Source organism: Pongo abelii, chromosome Y, assembly GCF_028885655.2.
Source record: "Pongo abelii isolate AG06213 chromosome Y, NHGRI_mPonAbe1-v2.0_pri, whole genome shotgun sequence".
Classification (NCBI taxonomy): domain Eukaryota; kingdom Metazoa; phylum Chordata; class Mammalia; order Primates; family Hominidae; genus Pongo; species Pongo abelii.
This window is the reverse complement of record NC_072009.2, coordinates 51,365,920-51,377,601: the sequence shown is the minus strand read 5'-3', so window position 1 is coordinate 51,377,601 and position 11,682 is coordinate 51,365,920. Positions and strand designations below refer to the sequence as shown.

Here is an 11,682-nt window from a genome sequence, read left to right as displayed (position 1 = left end):
TGTTTTGAAGAGACATGCATATAAATAACTTTTTATTCTTAAAAGTAATCAGTTAGTTTTATTCACATTTGTTTTCTCCTTAATTTATCAAGGTAAGTTTCACATAATGTGAAATTACATTTGATTATGCAATTCAATGAAATTTAATATGCTTATAATGTGGTACAATCATCATCTATCTTTAGTTCCTAAATATTTATATTGTCCAACAGGAGACTCCATATCTACTAAAGACTTCTTTTTATTTCTCAGTCCCTGATAACCAGTAACCTACCTTTTATCTCTATGGCTATGCCTTTTTACCACATGGGTTTTGCACTGCAACAGTTTTCAATCCAACATGCCAAAGTCATAGAGGTTTTAAAATTGTTCATTTTTCTTTTCCTTTTCCTTTTTTTTTTTTCATTTTGCAATTACCAGGCCCTGTGCTCCTCTCACCAATTTAGTAAGAGTGTGTGTGTCAGGGAGAGAATTATTACATTTATTTCAGGGACTGAGGACATTATTTTCTTATTTATTTAAATGCTGCTACAGGGATGAGATTTTGCAGCCTACAGTATGTAAGTGAGCAATCTATATTTTATTTTCACTGGATACATTTCTCAGACTGGGAAGGAAATTCTTTTAGCCAGATTTTTGTTGGTTGCTAGGAGACCAAATTCCTCTTGTGATGTGTTTGCTACTCAGCTTGACATATACTAGAGTGATGCTTTAGATTGCTTTACCTTCGTAGGCCTTCTGAGGCAGTGTTTCAATTTGCACTCTTGAAAACCATACAGGCTGGAAGAATATCTAAAGAAATATTTGAGATGGCACGTGTTTCTTCAGAAACTCAAGTTGTTTCTCCCAGAGATGAATTAAATGATTCAGAAGCCTCCACTAGGTCTCCACTGTGTAAACACACATTCCCTGCGGACTCAGACTTAAGGTCAATCATTGAAGAAAATGCTGTTCAGGTTTTGTCACAAGAATCCTTGTTAAAATGGCCATGTTACCGAGTGTGTGTCTCTGAGCCAGATAAAGATAATGATTTTTTTTCTCCGACCTTTCCCAGGAAACGTTGGAAAATATTTGAGAATGACCAATTCAAGTCTATTCTGTGGGATGAGAATGGAACTTGCATAGTGACTAATGAAGAACTCTTCAAGAAAGAAATTTTGCATAGAAAGGCTCCTTACAGAATATTTCAAGCTGACAGTATCAAAAGTTTTGTTTGACAGCTCAGCCTTTATGGATTTAGTAAAATTTACAGAATTTTCAAAGATCTGCCTTTCTAGCCACCTTTCTGGCAGAAGAGAATGAATCCATTGTCTTAAGCAAGGTATTTAGCATATTTCAGTTAACACTTTACATAGAGTATATATGTAATTTTACTTTGTATACCAGTAAATATATTAATACATGCAGTAAGATCACATTTTGAAAATTATGTAAAACACTAATGTAAAAATTATTCATTTTTTTGAAATTATTGAGTTCAGCTTGAGCATTAACCTTTCAGGGTTTTAAGGAATTTTGCTAACAACTTTGAAGCTCATTTATCAAAATAAATGTACCAAAGCCACTTAATGCAATGTTACTATTAATACATAACATGTTTTCACTTGAGGGCTTAACAACTTGAGTGCTTTTTTCCCAAAAGCACATTTCTGAAGATAGTAAACCATGTTCATGAATTATTTGATGACATTAAGTTTGTGTGATGAAGCAGAAATCTGATATTTTAAGTGTTATGTTTGTTATTGCCACTTGTCTCAACAAATTACAAAAGATCAACATGCTATTTTGAATCAGTTGACCACTATTCATGTGCACTCTCATAGCACCTGCATCCAAGCAAGTGGCCACATTGTGAATTTCATTACAACCACAATTTCTCAATACCCTAACACATCTCCCTAGTAAAACCATTATCTGGGGCTGATAGTGGAACAATCTGCTCTTCCAACAAGATATCCTGTGATATCAGTCAACGAGGCTACACGTCTTAACCTGCTACCAGCAGGCAACTCGTGGTTGCAAATGCCTATGATACCTGATACATCAGCGGTCCCTCATTCCAGGCCAGATCTTCAACCATCACAACTGGACAAATATCACCCTGATTACAAATGATCTTCCATTAAAAGTGTACCAGGTTATGCGGGACAACAGAGACTAACATTTACATTGACCAAAAAAATCCAAAAATTTCTGCAATTATCTTACTGAACAATAAAACTGCATGTCGACTTTTATGTTTCCTTTTTTCTCTATTTCTCAAAGTATAGTTAAAAGTAGAATGGTGTTTTCTTTCAGTGTCAGGCTATTTTACTACTTTTTGTAAAAGTATATATGGGCGTTTTGATCATTTGTAAGAAAATTTGATGTGCTCCTATGTAAGTTAACTAATTTAGTTCTCTAAAGAGGAAAAAATAATAAAGTCTTTGGGTCCATTTGCTGCTGAAACAACACAGCACCACTGCCTGACTAATTTGTAAAAAGACTTATTTTGCTCATGGTTCTGGAGGTGGGGAAGTCCGAGGGGCTGCATCTCATGAGATCTTCTTTCTATGTTACAACATGGCAGGTTGACCTCATATGGCGAAGGGCATGAGATGAACAGAAAATTGAGACCAAACTCATCCTTCATCAAAGACCACTCACAGAATAACTAACTTCTTCTCCAGATAACACCATCAATTCAGTCATGGGGTTGAGCATACATGGCTAATCACCTCTCAAACATCCTACCTCCCAACACTATCTCAATGGACACAGAATTTCAATGTGAAATTTGGAGGGGACATATCAAACAATGACAGCAGGCAAAGGAAAGGAAACAACTGGAGCTAGGAAAAAGTAATAAGTGACTTCTAAAGTAGTCTGGCATAAATCAAATGAGGGCAAAAATTTGCATGACACAAAGGGAATAGAGGCTCACATAAACACATGCCCACCACACTGGGCTAATTTTTATATTATTAGTAGAAATAGGGTTTCACCATGTTGGCCAGGATGGTCTTGAACTCGTGGCTGCATTTGATCCACCCACCATGGCCCCCAAAACTGCTGAGATTACAAGTTTGAGCCACCATACCCCACCTCTACTGCAGAATTTCATCACATTGGTTTCGTGCTCCATACAAAGTCAGATTTAATTGCTTTTTGTCAGGATTAACACCTTTTAGATTCTGAGTCCCGATCCTCAGCATGGCTAAATAAATCCCTTCCAGACCTGATATTTGTTTTCCTTTCAGCTTTATGTCCTTCTGTTTCACCACAGTGAGACATTCAGACCATTCCACTTTCAGACATGCCCTTTTCCATCTGGTAACTTGAGTCCCATTATTTTCTTGGAGACAAAAGTCTCTCCCCAGTTTGCCTACTTAAGACTACTACAACACAGACATCACTCCTTCCAGGATAGTGCTTCTTGTCTATCGCATTAATTTTCCTGTCTGTCTGTCTGTCTTAGACAACCAGCACTGATGTAACACAGTACTTAATACATATATGTATGTGTGTGTATATATATACACGTATGTATGTGAATTAGTCAATGTTGACTGGGACTTACAAATATAGCACTTATTTTCATTGTCAAAATGAACATTCTTGGTGTTGTGGCATTAATTTTTATTTTTTCCTCACCACAACTTTTTCTAAAAGGGTAGGTCACAGTATTGTTCACTAGAGATGCAATAATTTTGACTTACTGAGATTAGCATCACTGGTTATCATTTCAACTATGATGCTCTTTTTTAGGTCTACTTATAATTTTTCCATGCTTCTAAAAGTTCTTTTTCATCTTCTGTTTTGACTGGCAGGTCCTTGCCTGAAAGAATTAGCTGTCTCCTTACCACTTGTTCCTTTATTTGCAGTAACAATTCCCAGTGGCAAAGGGATATTTGGGAGCCCTTTGTGGCCTATGGAAAAAAACAAAATATCCTAAAATAAAAACCTAAAGAAGCTCTTTGTGAAACTGACTTTTGATGTGTGGATTCATTTGATAGAGTTCAACCTTTCTTTTGATTCAGCAGGTTGGAAACCCTCTAATTGTAGAATCTGCAAAGGGACATTTGGGAGCCCATAAAAGCCTATGGGGAAAAACCTACTATCCCCACACAAAAACTGGAAAGAAACTATCTCTGAAACTGCTTTGTGATGTGTGAATTCATCTCACGGAGTTAAACCTTTTCTTTGATCCAACAGTTAGGAAAACTTTTGGAGAATCTATGAAGAGACATGTGGGAGTCCTTTGAGGCCTATAGTGAACTACCAAATATCCACAAATAAAAACTAGAAAGAAACTATCTGTGAAATGTCTGTGATGTGTGGATTCATCTCACAGAGGTAAAACTTTCTTTTCTTTCAGCAGGTGGGAAACATTCTTTTAACAGTATCTGTGAAGGGACATTTTATAGCCCATGAAGTCTATGATGAAAGACTACATATCCCCAGATAAAACTGGAAAGAAGCTATCTGTGAAACTGATTTGGGATGTGTAAATTCATCTCACAGAACTAAACCTTCCTGTTGATTCAGCAGATTGTAAACCCTCTTTTTGGGGAATCTGCAAAGGGACATTTCAGAGGTCATTGGGGGTCTTTTGAAAAGAAAAGAATATCCCCAGATGAAAACTAGAAAGAAGCTATCTGTGGAACTACTTGGTGATGTGTGGATTAATCTCATAGAGTTAAACTTTTATTTCAATCTAGCGGGTTGGAAATACTCTTTTTGTAGAATCTGTGAAGCAACATTTGGGAGTCCTTTGAGGCCTATGAAGAAAAACTGAATATTCCCAGATAAAAGTTAGAAAGAAGGTATCTGTGAAACTATTTTGTGATGTGTGGATTCATCTCACAGAGCTAAACATTTCTTTGATTCAGCAAGTTGAAAACACTCTTTTTGAAGAATCTGTGAAGGGACATTTGGGATTCCATTGAAACCTATGGAGGAAAATTGGATATTCCAAGATTAAAACTAGAAAGAAACTATCTATGAAACTGTTTTGTGATGTGTGGGTTCATCTCACAGAGTTAAACCTTTCTTTTTATTAAACAGCTTGGAAACACTCTTTTTGGATAATCTGTGAAGAGACCATTGGGAGTCCTTTTAAACCTATGGGGAAAATCAACTATCCCCAGATAAAAGATAGAAGCTTTCTGTGAAACTACTTTGTGATGTGAAGATTCATCTCACAGAGTTAAATCTTTCTTTAGATTCACCAGGTTGGAAACACTCTTTCTGGAGAATCTGCAAAGGGACATTTGGGAGCCCATTGCAGCCTTTGGGGGAAAATGGAATATCCCAAGATAAAAACTATAAAGAAGTTCTTTGTGAAATTGCCTTGTGATGTGCAGATTCATCTTACAGACTTTTTTTTTTATTATTTTTCAGGAGGTTGGAAACACTCTTGTTAGACAATCTGTAAAGGGACATTGGGGGTCCATTGTGGGTTATGAAAAAAAAAAACATGCTGGATAAAAACTAGAAATAAGATATTTGTGAAATTTTGTGATGTGTGGATTCATCTTGCAAAGTTATATCTTTCTTTTGATTCAGCATGTAGGAAATACTCTTTTTGGAAAATCTGTGACGGAACATTGAGAAGCTCATCAAGGCCTATTGAGAAAAACTGTGTATCCCCAGATAAAAATTGGAAAAACTGTATGTGAAACTGCTTTTTGATGTGTGGAATGATCTCACAGAGTTAAACCTTTCTTTTGATTCAGCAGTTAAAAAACACTGTATTTGGAGAACATGTGATGGGACATTTTGGAGCCCATTGAGGCCTAGAGTAAAAACAAAATATCCCCATATCAAAATTGGAAGGAAGCTATGTATCAAACTGTGTTGTGATGTATGCATTAACCTCACAGAGGTAAGCCTTCCTTTTAATTCAGCAGGTTGAAAACACTCCTTCAGGAGATCTGTGAGGGTACATTTTGGAACCCTTTGAAGCTTAAGGGAAATAACTGAAAATCCACCGGTATAAACTAGAAAGAATCTACCTGTGAAATTGCTTTGTTATGTGTGGATTCATCTCACAGTGTTAAATTTTGCTTTGATTCAATAGGTGGGAAACATTCTTTTTGGGGAATCTGCAAAGGAACATTTTGGAGCTTTTTGAGGCCAGTGGGGAAAAACAGAATATCCCCAGGAAAAAACTAGAAAGAAGCTATCCATGAAACTGCTTTGTGATGTCTGGATTCACCTCACAGGGTTAAACATTTCTTTTGATTCAGCAGGTTGGACACACTCTTTTTGGAAAATTTCCAAAGGGACATTTGAAAGCCCATTGAGGACAATCAGGAAAAAACTGAATATCCAAGGTAAAAATTAGAAAGAGGTTATCTGTGAAATGGCTTTATGATATGTGGGCTCATCTCACAAAGTGAAACATTTCTTTTGATTCAGCAGATTGGATACCCTCTTTTTGAAGAATCTGTGAAGGGACATTTTGGAGGCCATTGAGACCTATGAGGAAAAATGGAATATCTCCAGGTAAAAACTAGAAAGAAGCTCTCTGTGGTACTGTTTTGTGATATGTGGATTCATCTCTCAGAGTGAAACATTTCTTTTGATACAGCAGTATGGAAACACTCTCTTTGGAGAATCTACAAAGGGGCATTTGGGACACTTTTGAGGCTTAAGGGAAAAAATTGAATATCCTCAGTTAGAAACTAGAAAGAAGCTATCTGTAAAACTGCTTTGTGATGTGTGGCTATATCTCACAGAGTTTAAACATTTCTTTTGATGCAGCAGGTTAGAAATGCTCTTTTTGGAGATTCTGATAAGGGACATTTAAGAGACCTTTGAGGCCCATGCAGAAAAAACCACGTATCCTTAGGTAAAAACTAGAAATAAAGTATCTGTGAAACTGCTTTGTTTTGTGTGGATTCATTTCACAGAGTTAAGCATTTCTTTTGATTCAGCAGGTTGGAAACACTCTTTCTGGAGAATCTGCAAAAAGACATTTGGGAGCCCATTGAGGCCCATAGGGAAAAACAAAATATACCCAGGTAAAAACTATACAGAAGCTATTGGTATAACTGATTTGTGAAGTGTGCTTCATTTCACAGTGTTAAACTTTTCTTTTTATTCAGCAAGTTCAAAATACTCTTTTTCAGAATCTGAGAAGACACACTTGGGAACATGTTGAAGATTATGGGGAAAAGTGCAATATCCCCAGGTAAAAAATAGAAAAAAGCTATCAAAGAACCCACTTCGTGATGTGTGGATTCATCTCACAGAGATAAACCTTTCTTTTGATTCAGCAGATAAAAATCACTTTCTGGAGAATCTACAATGGAACATTTGGGAGCCCATTGAATCATATGGGGAAAAACTGAATATCCCGAGGTAAATACTAGGGAGAAGTTATGTGTAAAACTACTTTGTGATGTGTGGATTCATCTAACAGAAGTAAAGCATCCTTTCTGTTCAGCAGGTTGGAAACACTCTTTTTGGAATATGTGCCTAGGGACATTTTGGACCCCATTGAGGCCTAGAGGAAAAACAGAATATCACAGATAAAAATTAGAAAGAAAATGTATGAGAAATGGCTTCATGATGTCTGGATTCATCTCAGAGAGTTAAACTTTTCTTTTGACTCAGCAGGTTGGAAAGAATCTTTTTGGAGAATCTATGACGGGATATTTGGGAGCTCATTGAGGCCCATGGGGAAAAACCAAATATCCCAAGGAATAACTCGAAGGAAGATGTCTGTGAAACTGCTTTGTGATGTGTGGATTCATCTAACAGAGTTAAAACTTTCTTTTGATTCAGTAGGATGGAAACACTCTTTTTGGGGAGTCTGTAGAGGTAAATTTAGGAGCCTAGGAGACCATGTGGAAAAATAGAATGTACCCAGGTAGAAACTAAAAACAAGCTGTCTGTCAAACAGCCTGGTGATGTGTGGATTCATCTTACAGAGTTAAAACTTTCTTTTGATTCAGCAGGTTGGAAACACACTTTTTGGAGGATCTGTGAAGGGATATTTGGAAGTCCATTGAGGCCAATGGGGTAAAATGGAATATCCCATGATTAAAAACTAGAAAGAATCTATCTGTGAAATTGCTTTGTGATTTTCAGATTCATCTCACAGAGTTAATACTTTCTTTTGATTGGACAAGTTGAAAACACTTTTTTTTTTTCTTTTGGAGAATCTGTGAAGGGACATTTTAGATCCCATAAAAGATCATGGGGAAAGTCAGAATGTTCTCAAGTAAAAACTAGAAAGATGCTATGTGTGAAACTTCTTTGTGATTTGTGGATTCATCTCAGAATTAAACCTTTCTTCTGATTCAGCAAGTTAGAAAATCTCGGCTGGGTGGGGTGGCTCATGCTTCTAATCCCAGGACTTTGGGAGGTGAAGCTGGGTGGATCACAAGGTCAGGAGTTCAAGACGGTCCTGGCTAACATGGTGAAACACCATTCTATTAAAAATACAAAAAAAAAAAATTAGCCAGGCATGGTGGTGGCTGCCTTAGTCCCAGCTACTTGGTAGGCTGAGGCAGGAGAATGGCATGTACCTGGGAGGTGGAGCTTGCAGTGAGTGAGAAATTGCAACACTGCACTCCAGCCTGGGTGACAGAGAAAGACTCCATCTCCAAAAAAAAAAAAAAAGAAAGAAAGAAAAAGAAAATCTCTTTTTGGAGTATATGCAAAGGTATATTTGGGAGACCACTGAGGCCCATGTGGAAAAACTGAATATCTCCAGGTAAAGACAAGAAAAAAGCTCTCTGTGAAACTCCTTTGTGATGTGTAGATTCATTTCATAGAGTTAAAAGTTTCTTTTGATTCAGCAGATTGGAAACCCTCTTTTTTAGAGGTTTTGCTAAGGGATATTTGTCAGCCCATTGAAGCCTATGGGGAAAATCCAAATATTCCCAGGTGAAAACTAGGAAGAGGTATCTGTGAAACTGCTTTGTGATGTGAGGATTCATCTCATAGTGAAAAACCTCTTTTTTGGCCCAGCAGATTGAAATAGTCTTTATGGAGGATCTGCAAAGGGACGTTTTGAAGCCCTTTGTGGCCAATGAGAAAAATAAAATATCACCACGTAAAAACTTGAAAGAAGCTATTTGTAAAACTACTTTGTGGTTTACTGATTCTTCTCACAGAGTTAGACGTTTTCTTTGATTCAATGGGTTGGAAACAATCTTTCTAGAAAATTTGCAAAGGGACATTTGAGAGCCCATTGAGGCATATGGGGAAAAACCCAATATCCCCAGGTAAAAACTAGAAAAAACTTTCTATGAAACTGTTTTATGATGTGTGGATTCATCTTACCGAATTAAAAGTTTGTTTTGATTTAACAGGTTGGAAACACTCTTTTTGGAGAATCTGCAAAGGGATTTTTGGGAGCACATTAAGGCCCATGAGGAGAAACTGAATTTCCACAGGTAAAAACTAGAAAGAATCTGTGTAACAGCTTTGTGATGTGTGGATTCATCTCATGGAGTTAAATATTTCTTTGTATTCAGCAGGTTAAAAACAGTCTTTTGGAGGATCTATGAAGGAATTTTTGGCAGCCCATTAAAACCTACTGGGAAAAAAATGAATATCCTCAGGTAAAAACTAGTAAGAAGCTATCCGTGAACTGCTTTTGTCATGTGTGGATTCATCTCACAGAGTTAAACCTTTCTTTAGATTCAGCAGGTTAAAAACATTCTTTTTGGAGAATCTGCATAGGGATATTTAGGAGTCCATTCAGGCTTATGTGGAAAAACCCAATATCCCCAGCAAAAAATTAGAAAGAAAATGTGAAAATGCTTTGTGATGTGTGGATTCATCTCACAAAGTTAAACCTTTCTTTTGATTTATGTGGTTGGAAATGTGAGAAGGAGGGTTTCTGGGGTGCCAGTTGTGTTGGTCTCCCCTGTGTGAGACACACATGGAAAGCCATGGCTGGTCTCTGAGGAGAAAATTCTCCTTATTGCCTTCAGGTTTTTATGCCCCAAGAGCATAACCACTCAGCAGCATTCCACAGTTTTCTCAGGGAGATAATGCTCCCTTGAAGCAGTGGAGTATAGCCAAACATCTTGGCTTCTCCTAAAACCTGCTCCCACCTGTTTCAGTCCCAATAAGTTGAAGATCTTAAGTAGTTTAGACACACGCCTCTCAAGGAAATTCACAGAAATCACCACTGCTATACATCTTATTGAATGACTCACAAGATCTCCTTCACTGATTAATCCTTTTCCTCATTCCTTCCTCCCCCTCCCATCTGCTGTAAGAACAAACTGTCCGTATACCAATAAATTGGGTGGAGCCTGAGGGCTCCAGGCTATGAGGAATCCTTCAATGCTCCAATCCCCTAGACCCACCTTTTAAACACTTACTCTGCCTAACTCTTTTTTTCTCCACCAGAGTCAGGGTACCCACTGGGTAGGAGGGGGCTTGTTTCCCCAACATCTGGCACCCAACACAGGTCTCCCTGTAATCTCTACAATAATACGGTGAAGAAATGCCAGAGCATGGAAAGTGGAGCATGACTGACAAAGGACACCCACGTAGGTTTTCACTTCAGGCTCTGTGGAGAATTCCATGGTAACCTCAGGAAAATCTGGGTCAGGCTGAAAGTAAGTTGGCTAATTACTTATGCCTGTTGACACAGTTATTGTGCTACAGTGGGGCAATTGTGAGTATCTGAAATCTCACATCTTTGTTCCATCTCATAGAAGAGTATTCTCCTTGGTTCATGGAATATGGAACCAGGCATGTAAAAGATTGGTATAAGGTTGGATCAGACTTAAAATTAGCATGAGAGAGCCACAATATTCCTTTCTCAACTTGGTCATTGTGGTTGGTAATTAAAACAGCACTGAAGTGCTTCCCCACTGAGGAGGAAGGAACAGGAGTTTCAGGATGACACAGAAAATTTTAATAATCAGAAGTCTGATGATGAGCAAAGGGAACCATCACAGTCTAGGTTTAAAAAGGGGGAGAAATGGGAAGGTATACATACTAATCTCCAAAAACTTATGAAAGGAACAGTTCCACCTACTGCAGAAATATTACCACCTACTGTGCCTTTAGGGGAAGGCCTGGAATGGTCACCCCTTCCTCAGCCTTATGAATTTCTAGAAAGGAAGCCTGAGATGCATCTTGCCACTCCCAATGTTGCATGCCCCACCATTGACTATGGTGAAAGGAAGCTGCACGCTTGCCCAACAGCCAATTACAGTAGGGAATGATCCAGGCTTGTACACCTGTTAATTATGGTAAAGGAATTGTGTGAGCTAGCCCAGATACTAATTATGACTCAGGGGTAATCCAGGCAACCCTTCTCCCGACACAAGAAATGGGGGATTTGGATGCTTGGCAGTTTTTACTAATTATTTTGCCAGCTGAAAAGGTCAGAGAACATACTCAAGCACAGTGGGAGCTATTTTATTTTAAAATATTAAAAGACTTAAGGCAAGCAATTGGACAATATGGGCCAAATTATCCTTATGTTCATTCCTTATTACAATCTGTGGCTTATAACCAACATTTAATATCTATGGATTATTATCAGTTATTAGCCTGATCCACCCTGTCTCCCTCTCAATTTCTCTAATTTGAAACTTGGTGGATGGATGAAACAATAAATTAGGCATGCAGAAATGCTCAAGCACAACCTCCCATTAATATCACATCTGATCTGTTGCTTGGATTTGGAGAGGCATGAGGTACTGGAAATCAACTGAT

General features: G+C 37.8%; 1 pseudogene; it reads left to right on the top strand.

Moving 5' to 3' along the window:
• The first annotated feature begins 809 nt into the window (after positions 1-809).
• LOC129053307 (heat shock transcription factor, Y-linked-like) overlaps positions 810-11,682 on the top strand; it is a 29,943-nt pseudogene continuing 19,070 nt past the window's right edge.